Source organism: Zootoca vivipara, chromosome 5 (genome assembly GCF_963506605.1).
Source record: "Zootoca vivipara chromosome 5, rZooViv1.1, whole genome shotgun sequence".
Lineage (NCBI taxonomy): Eukaryota > Metazoa > Chordata > Lepidosauria > Squamata > Lacertidae > Zootoca > Zootoca vivipara.
Genome location: NC_083280.1, coordinates 63,917,860 through 63,931,901, shown reverse-complemented (window position 1 = coordinate 63,931,901; position 14,042 = coordinate 63,917,860).

The window sequence follows — 14,042 nt, the reverse complement described above, 5'->3', positions numbered from 1 at the left end:
CAATGGTGATTTTTGACTTGTACACTTATCATTCTAGCTCTTAGTTTATTTTTAGAAGACAGCCATTTTCACTTAGCTGCATGAGGTTTCTACAGAAGTTTCAATCGATAGCGCTCATAAAGCAATTAAATCATTTTCTTCCATCTTTTTTTTTTAACCAGCCTTAAAGTAAAGCCGTTGTTCTGGGAGCAGATTATATATAAAATTTCAAGGCATACCCAAGCCATTAGGCACACCTAAAGTACCGGTAGCTCCTTGGATCCCAGCCAAGGGAGGGAGCCTTTGCAGAAAGCTTATAGAGACTGAGTGCTTCTTGTGTCAAGTATTTCCATAAGGCAAAAGAGATAATGGCAGGCATTGGACTGGTTACTGTACATGTGCAGATGTCAGGGGCTGGACTGAGGAGGAATGGGGGGGGCCACCGCCCCTTCTCCTGAACCTTCCCGAGAACAGGAGGACAGTTGTCAAGGTCTGGTCGGCGGGCGTCAGGACCAGAGGCAAGATGGTGGTGTAGAAGCAGGAACAGGTGCAGGGCTGAGGGTCCAGCAGCAGGCAGTTGCAGGGTCAAGGAGCAAGGCAGAGACGAAGGTCCACGGGGCAAGAAGCAAGGCGAAGGCTCAAGGGACAAGAAGCAAGGCAAAGGCTCAAGGAACAAGAAGCAAGGCGAAGGTCCAAGGGTCGATGATTCAGGCGTCGGCAAGGCAAGGGTCCAAGGAGCAAGGAGCAAGACGTCGGCAAGGCAAGGGTCCACGGAGCAAGGATCAAGACGTCGGCAAGGCAAGGGTCCACGGAGCAAGGATCAAGACGTCGGCAAGGCAAGGGTCCAAGGAGCAGGAGCAAGGCGAAGGCTCAAGGAACAAGGAGCAAGGTGAAGGTCCAAGGGTCAAGGATTCAGGCGTCGGCAAGGAAGGGGTCCAAGGAGCAGGAGGCCAGATGCAACCAGGCAGGGGAAGCATTGCTGTGGCAAAGAGCTGGAGGGAAATGCTGGGCTTTTATCCCTCCCAGCTCCTGCCACCAGGTGCAGTGAGATCTCAAGTGGCCTCACCTGGGTGACTACTCCTTGCCTCTCCAGCACAAGCTGATGTCTTCACCTGTGTGGCCACGCCTTGCTTCCCCAGCACAAGCTGAGGCAGGCCCCAGTCCTGCAAGGCACTACAGGCCCCAGAGCCTGACTCCTGCCCATACTCCTGACAACAGTATAGATTTAGAACAGTGGTTTGCAGAAGGGCATAGTTCAGAGCCTTCAGAGGGTAAAAGCTGGGAAATATTGGGAAGAAGAAACACCAGGGGAGAAACAGCTGATAGACACTGTGTCATTGGAGAGCATTCCTGAGCCCCCCCTCCCAGGACATGGCGTACAGTGAGAGTAGCCAAACAGAAAGCTCCGAGACAGAAAACCCAGATCAGCCAGCGCAGGGATGAAGTAGGATAAAAGAGAGGGAGGGGGTTGGGCTTTACTCAGAACACCACCATTATTTAATAGGGACTACATTTCTCTCTCTCTCTCTCTCTCTCTCTCTCTCTCTCTCTCTCTCTCTCTCTCTCTCTCTCTCTCTCTCTCTCTCTCTCTCTCTCTCTCTCTCTCTCTCTCTCTCTCTCTCTCTCTCTCTCTCTCTCTCTCTCTGAATACTGAATACATATTCGTTCTGGAGGTCCGTTCTTGAATATACATGAATAGCACTAGATGACAACAATCGTGACACATAACACAGTGGTTCAAAACAGTTAAATCATTGTGTGTGTGTGTGGGGGGGTATTTTAAAAAGCCTGGGAGAAATTTATTTTTTAAGTATTCACCTGGTATCAAAAGGACCATAACAAATAAGTCCTTCCACTTTCTTGCAAAAGTTAATTTAGCAGTTGTTATATTTAGTAATACCTATTTTTTCATATTTTTCAGAACTGATGTTTTCAATTGTATAACAGTGGACTAACCATGCAATCCTAGTCCTGTTATCTTTGCTTGACCTTTATTTTCTGCCATTTCCAAGAAGAATCAATATGCTTTCCATTCACTCTAATAGCCAGAAAGTATAACTCTTGCTGTGAACAACTGCCTTTTAATGCAATTTCTCTGCAAAACATACCACTCTCGGGAACTCAGAACTAGTCTGCTTCAGAATGCGTCATTTACACATTTCCTCTTGTCCAGCCTCACCTAAGGGTTTCCCCTTTTCCCACTGTACTTCCGTCCTGTTCAATGAAAGAACAGGTGGTTTTGTTTTTGAAAACCAGGTGTTTAAAGTTAAATGCAATGGCTGAAATATTCGAATTATTATTTTGTCTGGAGTTCAAATTCAGGTCATATCCACACCATATATTTAAAGCACATGACTTCCCCAAAAGAATCCTGGAATATGTAGTTAAGGGAATTCTAGCTCTGTGAGGGGTAAACTACAATTCCCATGATTCTCTGCAGGACACCATGTGCTTTAAATGTATGGTGTGCATGCATTCTGAGAGACAAAAACCTTGGGAGAGCTGCTCCATAACTGTCATGGCTTATATACCTGGACTCCTAGTATCATTATGTTCTAAAATAATAACTTAAAAGATGAATTTGACAGCGTAAGCCGCAGTTAAGCTGAGGTGTGTGTGCATTTGAGACATCTGTTGTGAATTTGCAGATGACAGCTGCATTGAATAGGAGTTTGGGGAAACAAGTCAAAGAATGTGCATAGGGAGAAGACGTCCCTGCTCCATCTCTGGTCTGTAAAGGCACCACAGTTCAAGAAGGATACTGACAAGCTGGAACGTGTCCAGAAGAGGGCAACCAAATTGGTCAAAGGCCTGGAAACGATGCCTTATGAGGAACGGCTTAGGGAGCTGGGTATGTTTAGCCTGGAGAAGAGAAGGTTAAGAGGTGATATAATAGCCATGTTCAAATATATAAAAGGATGTCATATAGAGGAGGGTGAAAGGTTGTTTTCTGCTGCTCCAGAGAAGCGGACACGGTACAATGGATTCAAGCTACAAGAAAGAAGATTCCACCTAAACATTAGGAAGAACTTCCTGACAGTAAGAGCTGTTTGGCAATGGAATTTGCTACCAATGAGTGGGGTGGAGTCTCATTCTTTGGAGGTCTTTAAGCAGAGGCTTGACAGGCATATGTCAAGAATGCTTTGATGGTGTTTCCTGCTTGGCAGGGGGTTGGACTGGATGGTTGTGGTCTCTATGATTCTATGATTAAAAAGTGGCTTGAGAAGCAGTGGATGACCTTGCTGGATTTTAAGCTGCTATTATGTACATAGATAATGTCGTAGGCCACACCTGTTGATTCTAACCTCTTGAGTATTGGCTGTATTCTACTTGGAAGATTTGATTTTTGTAACAGACCACCATCTAAGGTTGGGGAACCATTTTGGCTCTGCAGGCCAAATCCTTATCGGATCCTAGCCCCGAGGGCCAAATTTGACAGGTGGTGCCTTAAAGCGCCCAGGGCTTCGGCTTTATGTCCTTGTCAGCTGATGGGTGGTTTCGACTGTGAGTTGCGAGCGAGTTGTGTAACCTGAATTTGCTAGTATGCAGTTGAGTCCTGCCCGCAAAATGCCACAGTCTGGAAGCAGACTGCAACGTCTGTCTGCTCAACTATCTGTGGGGTGGGGAAGGCAGGGAAAAGATTTGATTATGAAAAGATTTATCTACAATGTACGATTGACCCATAGAAATGGAAGGTGAAGATATTTCAGTACAAAGCAGTTCTTAACTTAATGGTCCTTAGGCAATCCTCGGGATAATTCAGCAGGCGCCAACACTAGGCGCCAGGTTAAAACTACCGTACGCTTTTCTCCTCCCAGACATTTAGTGGTATTTGTATCTGAGTTATTCACTTTGTGGCCATGATACCAACCCTTGCTTTAAAGGTTTCTCTGTAACTGTGTATTCTTTATTTGCCAAGTTACTATGATTGTTTCTAACATTATATTTGTAAGTTGCCTTGGAGTCCTTGCGGTCAAGGGGTGGGAACAAAAAAAAAAATTAACCAGCAAACTTTAAAACTAAACTTTTTGAGGACTTTTTAGCTAGCAAAGTGTGTTCACTTTTTTTCTTGTCCTTTTTCGAAAGGAAATTTAAAGGTTTTTGTTACCAAAAGTTTTATGGCATTGATTTTCTCGATGAATAGTTTTGCTGTGTTTCTTTCTAAAGAGAACTGGGTCTAAGGGGTTAGGGTTTAAAACTACTCTGTTCAGCTGGATGATATAATCAAAAGCACATAGGTTGGCAAAATAAGCTTGAACAACCAGTCTTGGGAGAAGCATTAACTTCTATCCATTTAAATATAAATGCTCCATTAACACAATATAAAAAATTAGTGAATGAATTGCCGAGAGGTGAAAAGGGTCTAATTTCAAGAATATGTTCTCTTTTATTAAATGTAGCTCTTAATTCTACAGGCATGCTTTCAAAAGCCTGGGAATCAGACACTGGTGCAGAAATTCAAGCTAAGGCATGGGACGAAACATGGGAAACCCACCCACTGAAATACCGTAAGTATCTAGCTTTATATGAGAGAACTCATTAAAATGACTTCATAGGCAGTATTGGGCTACAGTTCAATTGTCAAGAAGAGTGGTTCCCAATTGGTGGTCTGCGAAGCCTAGTGGGTCAGTGTAACCTACCCAGGGGGTCTGTGGCACATAGCTGCCGAATTCGCTTCTATGAATGTCTGGACATGCGTAGAAGCAACTTCCAGTGCCGGCGCCACCCGATTTCTGGTGCCCAGACATGGGTAGCACGGCACTGGAAGTCGCTTCTACGCATGTCCGGACATGCGTAGAAGCAACTTCCAGTGCCGCTCTGCCCGATTTTCGGTGCCCAGGCATGGGCGGAACAGCACCGGAAGTCGCTTCTATGTATGTCAGGACATGTGTAGAAGCGACTTCCAGTGCCGTACTACCCATGTATGGGCACCGGAAATCGGGCGGCGCCAGGACCCAAAATGGAGCCTTCCTGGCAGATAGGAAATCCAGGGGATTTACGGGATTTTTTCCAATCCAGGCTGCCAGCGGGAAACGGTTTAAAATACGGGGGTTTCCCGTGAAAAACGGGAGACTTGGCAGCTATGCACTGTGGCACCATTCACATAACAAAAACTACCAAAGAGATATCAAAATTTTCAAAAGCAGGGGGGTCATGGCTTGGCTTTTGAAAAACAGGGGGGTCTGCAGTATTTAGCTAATTGGGAACCACTGGACTACTTGTAGAATGTTTTCTTCAATGTCACTGATTTGTTGGAGAGGATGTGGAAAACCTGTGTCTTATCATCATTTATGGTATGTCTATTATTGCCTCAGTGACATGTTGCAGAATACACTCACAAAACAGAAAGGAAGGCTCCTTGGTGTGCAGGGCCCTCAGAGCACCTCAAACGAAAGGAATGTGAAAATTTTGAAAGTGGTCAGAGTCCATTTAAGAACCATTTAAGAACCAGCAGAGTAAATTCAACAAGTATTGGGCCATCATGCAATACAACTCTCTACTACAGGCGTCCCCAAACTGCGGCCCTCCAGATGTTTTGGCCTACAACTCCCATGATCCCTAGCTAACAGGACCAGTGGTTGGGGAAGATGGGAATTGTAGTCCAAAACATCTGGAGGGCCGAAGTTTGGAGATGCTTGCTCTACTACTTGCAAATCTAATAGCTCTTGATAACGGGCCCAAAAGTAGTCCAGAGTACGATGCTTTTCTGGCATGGAGAGAAAGTGATAGACAGTGGTGCCTTGAGAAATTTAAGATTTTGAACTAAATGGCCTCGTGGAGGGCTCTATTTAGATGGTATTACTGCAAAATGTATTGAGCTATGCCTGCAGCATTCAAGGCCATCTGCTGAGTGGGGCCTGGACCCCAAATCATACTCTGATGGCAACACTGGTGAAGGGGATTAGACACCACCTGCTAAATTTCTACATAGCATTCTACTTTTAATGGAGCCAGTGTGGTGTAGTGGTTAGAGTGTCAGAATAGGACCCGGGAGATCAGGGCTCAAACTCCCACTCAGCCAACAAAGCTCCCTGGGTGACCTTGGGCCAGTCAACATCTCTCAGCTCAACCTACCTCACCAGGCTGTTGTGAGAATAAAACTGGGAGGGCTCCTTGGAGGAAATGTGGAATATAAATGTAACACATAAATAATACAGTGATACCTCGGTTTAAGAACAGTTGGGTTTAAGAACAATTTGGTTTACAAACTCCCCCAAACCGGAAATAGTGTCATGGTTTGAGAACTTTACTTCAGTCTAAGAATGGAATCGGAACAGTGGAAGGGCACCGGCAGCGGGTTTGGTTTAAGAACCGTTTTGGTTTAAGAACAGACTTCCGGAACAGATTACGTTCATAAACTGAGGTACCACTGTAAAGGCAAAAGAGCAGGGCCAGTGAAGAAAGTTGGTGGCCATAGTTCAAGTCCCCCTTCAGTCTGTTTTCTCCTACTCATGTTTACCAAAATCCCCATTTCTTGTCTTTATGCAGCTGTGGGGCTGAATGCTGATGAGCAGTCCAACTAATGCTGGTAATTTGGGGTTAAATAAGCATTTTCAGGAGAGAGTTAGGCTGTGTCATGTACCTACTTGGAGCTGTAGAGTGTAAGCTAGTAACAGCCACCCACTGGTCATTAAAATAATAGTATTTCTTGTCTGAGGAATGGATATCGTCTGCTTTTAAAAACGGGAATATTCCCATTGCCTCTTCCAATTTCTTTTGCTTAAGAAAGTTTATTGTGGGCCTTTGTATACTTCCATACAGTGTACAGAAGGCAGACAAAGTGAAACAAGCTCTGCTCTTTTGAGGTTTTCAATTAAGTCTTTCTAAATAACATGACATGACAACGCGGCGTATAAAGCAGTCCCGTGACAATGTAAGGCGGTCGGCCATTACATTGATTTACTTTGGACCATTTTAAGTTCAAGGAGTGGAATAAAGAGGGAAGGAGCTTAAAACTTCTTTCACTCCGATGTAATAAATTCCGAGCATTGCTTTAAAAGATAGGGCAAAATGGCTAGGAAGCGAAAGTCAAGGGTGGAAGGAAAAAACTTGTTTTGTATTCCACTGTGATGGAAAACAATAGATTATGGGAAAGTTCTCCAGAAGGTGATCAGAGGAAAAGTTCACCAGCATCTATCATGAGCTGTGTCTGTGAGGCCTGCTGGGATGGGAGGGAGGGACATAAAGGTGTCAGCAGCGGAGCTGATACTGTAAATCACAAACATGCTAGTTCAGTTAAATGGCTGGCGAGGAAAGCGGCCTTCAGAATTCAACTTCTTTGCTGGTGCCCAGAATGTATTCCTTCCCTGAAAAACCACCACCACCACTGGACTAGCCTTGGGTCATATGTTAGTCTCTCTCCTAGTTAACTTTCACATCAATACCTAATGCTCTAAAAAAGGTAAAAAGATGAACGGCCCAGAGACCACCAAAGTGTTCTGATAACATCCTTAGGATATACAACATTGCTTCTCAAAGTCTTTCATGATTCTTCCTCCTCTGGTTTTTCTCTTCAAGCACACCTATATCTATAGGTGCATGTACACACACACACACACACGTACAGAACAGGATGGCCAATTCAAACTTTTGATTTTTTAATCCCTTCTGTACTTCTGAAACTGCAATCCCATGCAAGTTTAGCTGAAAATAAGCCACACTGTACTCAGTGGAACCTACTTCCAATTAAACATGCAGAGGATTATACTGTTAGTCGTTTTCAGTGAATACCTTTAGGTGCCATGTGTAAAAGTGACAAACACATATGAGCAAATATGTGCATCATGCAGGTACACTGAACTGAGAAGGAGTCATAGTTGGCAACTGACACACTCACCAAACCACTCTGGACCACATTGCCTGACCATCTTCACTGGTAAGGGCATTAAGATCAACAATTGGAACCTGGATAGATTAGTCACAGCATGGTGATTATCAGTGTGCGGTAACACTGAAGCAGGTTTTTTCACTGGTGCACTAGTGTGGAATGCTCTCTGTGTTGAAATACAGGAGGCCTCATCAGTATTGGCATTCTACCGGTTCTTGAAGACACATCTGTTTAGACAAGCACTTCCCTAATCTCTTGACTTGACTCTCCTGCTTCGAGTGCTGTTTAAACTGTTATGCTGTTTTACTGGACTTTTTTATAATTATGGATGTTTTAATGTAGTTGCTTTACTATGTATTGTGGGTAGCTGCATTTCTATAATTTCTTGTTATTTTGCTTGTTATAATCCTTGCTACTTTGCTATTGGCTTTTGTTTGTTTGTGAACCACCTTGGTATTACTTTTTGAAACTAAAGGCAGTATATGCAGCTTATGGCAAATGCAGGTTTGCCCCTGCATAATGCGTGAAATGGCCTTTAACTCTCCAAACATCAAGGAAAATCATCTTGATACATTAATCAGCCCAACCCTCGATATATCTTCTTATTAGGCTAATGAACTTCTCCATTATGCTAGATGTATAATGCATGCACTATCTTGTCTGTGACTCTGAAGGCAGAACCGTTAGCATCAATAATGCATAGTTGTGATGTTAGGTGGTTATAAAATGGGGAAATCAGAAGAATAAAAGTTAATTTACAACAGAGGGTCCATTTTAATAAGGACTCAGAATCAGAACAGTAGCTCCAGGCCCTTATCCAATAGCCTAGCCGCTAGCGTTGAGCCATATGAAAAGAACATAAGATTAGCCCTGCTGGATCAGGTCAAAGGCTTATCTACCGGTAGTACATAGCATACTGCATCCACAACTAAATGCCTCTGAGTAGCCCACAAACAGGACATGGGCACAATATTCCTGAATAGAAGAAATCAATAAAGATATGGAAGAAATCTATACTAATGTACTCTATAATGAAGGCACAGAGAGGTACAAACAGGTTTCATCTTCTAAGAGCCATTGTATATAGTGACTGGGCCCACATCCAGAGTCAGAATTATTGGGCACCTGGTGAGGTACACACCCCTCTTGAGGTCCATCTCTCATCCCTGGCCCAGTCTCCTGGCCCTACTGTCTCTGAACACACAGACAGTGAGGAGAGTGAGGAGGTGGAGAGTAGGTCAATGACTCTGAGAAGGAATCCCACCTGTGACCTCATTGGTCATGCCCCTGGACCTCCTAGCAATCACAGTGGGCACCAGCTGCCACGACCACAAAGGAATCTTGCCCAGCGGCCCCCAAAACCTTGCAGCTCACACTATGAACCAGCTACTACAGCTGCCAGGGGCGCCAACTGGAATAAAATATTTGAAGGGGCAGTTAAGGCCCGCCTCGCATAATCAATCACAAGATGCAGTGAACACACACCATTTGAAAGGCAATGCCCATAAACTTTGATGGGGGGGCAGCCCCCTCAAATATTTAATGGGGGGGGCAAAGGGACCTCAGCCCCTGGGAGTTGGCTTCTATGATATGTAAAGCAGTTGACTTGCATTGCAGGGGGTTGGACTAGATGAGCCTTGGAGTCCCTTCCAACTCTATGATTCAATGGACCTATGGACAGTGTAATTGTATACACATCTACTCAGAAATATATCTGATTGGGTTCAATCAGGCTTACTCACAGGAAAGTATAGGATTGCAACCTAATCAATAAGACCTTGTCTCAGCTGAAATAGATGAAAAGAAATACTCTAGAATTACTCTTACCATTGAAGTTATATGTATCATAATAAATCATTCACTAAATCAATAGTTCATTATCATACCTCAGGACATTCACCTTTGAGAGGCAACAGCTTTGATCTTTGACCTTCACATCCTGATATAAGCTCATGTCTTTAGGCTTCTTCTCCAAATTCTCTCTGTTCTTTTTGACAGTCATGGGAAAGGGCCTTTGATTTCATCTCTGCTTCACCAGAGTTCCGGCTTGATTACTATAAGGGAATCAGCTGGCTGTATCTCAAAAGTAATTGTACTTCTAATCATGTCAGATAACAAGTTCAGATGGCACCCATTCTGACCAATAGGTGTGTATGAAGAAAATATTGTGGGGAGGGGAGGGAGGCAGAGAGATGGTTCTGTGGAAACCATTATGCAGTTGATACAAAACAGGCACAACCACAACTGCAACCTAGGGCTGAAAGCTTTAATCTATGTGATCCGTCAGCAAAAACTTCAATTGCACATTAAAATTTACCGTAGTCACTGAAGAAGTGGTGCAGCTGACAAGTCTAGTCTCTGCATTCCAAAAAGCCTTACAGTTCCACAGTCTGCCTGAGCTGCTACTATTTCCCTGAAGGGAAATGGCTGTTTCTTCAATATCCTCAACAGAGCAGTTACTGAGACAATTACCAATTACCAATGGAGAGATGTAGAATGTAGAGACCTATAGGGTTCCATATTCAGACCTGTTGCTCTCAAGTCCTGCTTGTGGGCTGCCCATAGGCATCTAATCAGTGCCCACTGTGAGGACAAGATGTTGGACTATTATGGTCTAGCGAGGTTCTTCTTACATTCTTAATTCAAAGTCTGCCTATATAGTGTTCTTGAAATGCATTGCTTGAATGTTTTAATAGGTAGGCAAACCAACTTGTTAGGAAATAAAACTTTTACACTTTCTACAAGGGCGTAGAATTCTCGGTAGTGGCACCCGCCCTGTGGAACGCCCTCCCAGCAGATGACAAGGCAATAAGAAACTATTTTACTTTCAAAAGACAACTGAAGGCGGCCCTGTTTAGGGAAGTTTTTAATGTTTGATGCTGTATTGTTTTTAATATTCGGTTGGAAGTCGCCCAGAGTGGCTGGGGAAACCCAGCCAGATGGGCGGGGTATAAATAAAAAAGTATTATTATTATGCATGCTAACCTAGGGGTAAGATCCACTGAACTTGGGACTTACTTCTGAGCAAACAAGTGTGGAGTGATATCCAATTAAGTCATACTCAGGGTCAACCCATTGATTTCAATGAGTCTGCTAATGACTAATTAATCTACTATGGCTAATGTTGCGTATCACCCCTGGGTTGGACTGCTCAGTTGCCAACATTTCATGCTGTCCCTCTTCCTGTGTCATAACAGTAGCATGGAATGCTCCTATTTAGGGAGAAAGTCTTTTCACATCATGTTATCACCACATCAGGAAAAGCTTTGTACCCATAACTTCACTTTAAGTCACTGGATCAGGGTCAATATAAAGAAAATGTTGGCAACTCTGGACTCGCCTAGTTTTAGTTTAATTTATATGCCATTTTTTATCATGGTAGACCACCCCCAAAGTGACTCACACAAAATATCAAATATCAAATGCAACACCATTTTGAAGAAACATTACAAATTCAAATAAGTCAACAAGTCCAGTTTATTACTATATTAAATAAACTTTAAAATATACAACTGGATAATGGCTTTATTAAGACCAACCAAAAATGTGGCAAGCGTTTGTGTTCCTGACAACCTTTCACCAGGCAAGGGGTTATGCAAGGGATGAGTTGATTGTACAAGAGAAAATAATAAACAGAAACGTTTGTTTTTTAAAGGCTGGATGTTGGGGCATGGTGTCTGCTTAGAGATTGAGTCTGAGATGGGATTCTGCAGGCTAAGTCCCTTAGGCAGACAATATGATGGTCTCCAGATGTTTTGGCCTACAACTCCAATCATTCTTAGCCAACATGGCCAATGATTGGGGGTGATTATGTGTGGTATTCTACAATCTAGACAGCACCATGATGGCTACCCGTGAGCTAAGCCAACACACACACCAGCTATCCATTAAGGGTCCCAATTGCATGTCTGCATAAGCACCAGAGCAGTGAAAGACCTTCAACACACCGTCAAGACTCAAACCACAAAGAAAATGGCCAGATCTCAGAAAAACTCAAGAGTCAAGAGACTAGGCTTATGGAACAGTTGCATGGTGTACTTAAAGCTTGCAGGGCCCCCACACAGTGGCAACAGGAAGATGGGGCGGTGGGGGCGGGCCACCCTGGGCGGCGTGATCCCAGGGGCACCATTGTGGCTGCCCGTACCACCCCCAAATGCGCGCCACGCCCCTGCGTCCCTGGGGGGCACGGCTGCTCTCCGCCGCTGCCCCCATACTCATGAGTCAAACCTAGTGGACTAGACAAATATGTGAAGACCAGGACTACCTATTACTGTTAGCCCCAATACCTAACCATGGGGCCCTAAGTTCAGGGGCAACTTCCCTGCTCTGATTACCAAACACTGAGGACAAACATCAGGGGAAATTTATTTATAACCTGCTGTGCTTCAGACCTTCCCAGGAACATTTGTATGGCTACTGAGGAAAAGAAAATGATGGACTCTCCATCTGATATAGCAAGGCTCATCAGCCACGTTTTGTCCAAAATCCTATTCATTCATTCATTCATTCATTTGCATGCCGTCCAACTGACTGGGTTGCCCCAACCCCTCTGGGCAGCTTCCAAAAAATTATAAAACCACAGTAAAACATAAAACATTAAAACGTTCTCTATACATAGCATATCTCTTGATAAAACAAGGTTGTCCTTGTGGATTTTTGGCTTTTCTGGCTGTTTTGGGAGTTCCAGGTTCCTGAGCCGTGCACGTGACAAACTTTCTTTTTCGGGTGGAGCTTTGAGCTGCCCTGCAAAGGGGTCTTTATTCTACTGCCAGCCTCCCACCCTCTGAAACAGAATCATTTGGAAGTAATTAAACACTGGTCATGATGTTCCTGTGCCTTCTCACACCCATCCGAGAAAGCCGCCTTTATTTCCATTCCGCAATGAAGGCTGCATAATTCATACAGCTCTTCAAGTCGTCATTTTTCATGCCGATTCGTTAAACAGTTTGGGCTGTCCTGTCCTGAAACGAGCCTTTTCTAAGCTTGCTGCCATCTACTACCTTCCCTGAATTCTTATCCATCATGTTAAGAGATTCTTGCCCATAAACTTAGCCTTTTAGGAGTGATCTGTATATTTCTCGCATTGCATGTGAGAGTGGGGAGCGGGAGATGTTTAGATCTAGAACAGGGACCGCCAGCCAAGACACACACACACACACACAGCTCCCACTTGCTTTCCCAACCTTTGTTGTTCTATGGAAAATATAGCCCCTTCTCTTAAAGTAGTGCCTTTGATCCCTAAGAGTTTTACAATCAGGAATTACTCTAACAACTGATGTGTAACCACTTCTGGGTGGTGGTGGTGGTGGGGTTTGACAGTTGTTAAAAGTACACAATATTGCAAGCATATTTGTGATGAACTTAAAATGCTTAAACTTCCTTAAATGGGTCAGCTTGGGCTAATCAGCTTTTGTGATGTATTTAGCAGATAAATTCTAGGGAGATAACTGCATTAGACTATTGGAGCAAAAACTACAAAGACTCTTGTACCATCTAAAGGATAAACACATTTATTGTTGCGGCTTGTTGGCTGGCGCCCAGCTCATCGGTTGCGTGAAGTGGATCCATTCAGTCTGGAACACCAAACTGCACTGGTGATCCAATTTAAATACCTAAAATGTAAACACCTAAATGTTTGTGATGGTGAATTTAGTAGATTCTGGAATGCTATTGTTAATTAGCAGTGCAACCCTATGTGTGTCTCCTCAGAACAAGTAAGGGAGCGTGGGACTGCAGTCTCTAGAATGGTTTTAAGGAAAAGGTTACACCGCTTTTTTTAAGATGTGATGACTACCTGGATCCATAGACAACAGAAGAAATGGGACAAACTGTTCGAAGCAAGGTTTGCAAATCAAAACACTTGCCAGAGCTTCACAAAGGAATTCCATGAAAACAATACCATGTTGGATTCTATTTCAATTATTTCAGAACATCTAAGCCGTCCGGTAAGGAGCATGAAGGAAAAATTGTAATGGTGAGCTTCGGAAAACAGCTGTAGCCCTCTATGGAAAAGGAAAACCAGGAAGGGAGTATTTGGAAGAGATGCTACCGACTGAATTTTAAGATGCAGAACTGGGCAGCAACTGTTGAAGGAGGACCTGGGAGATCAGGGTTCAAGCATGAAGCCCACTGGGTGACCTTGGAACAGTCATTGTTTCACAACCTAGCTTGCCTGGATTGAACCTGAGATGTTCTGCATGCAAAGGGGATGTTCTATCACTGAGCTATGATCTTT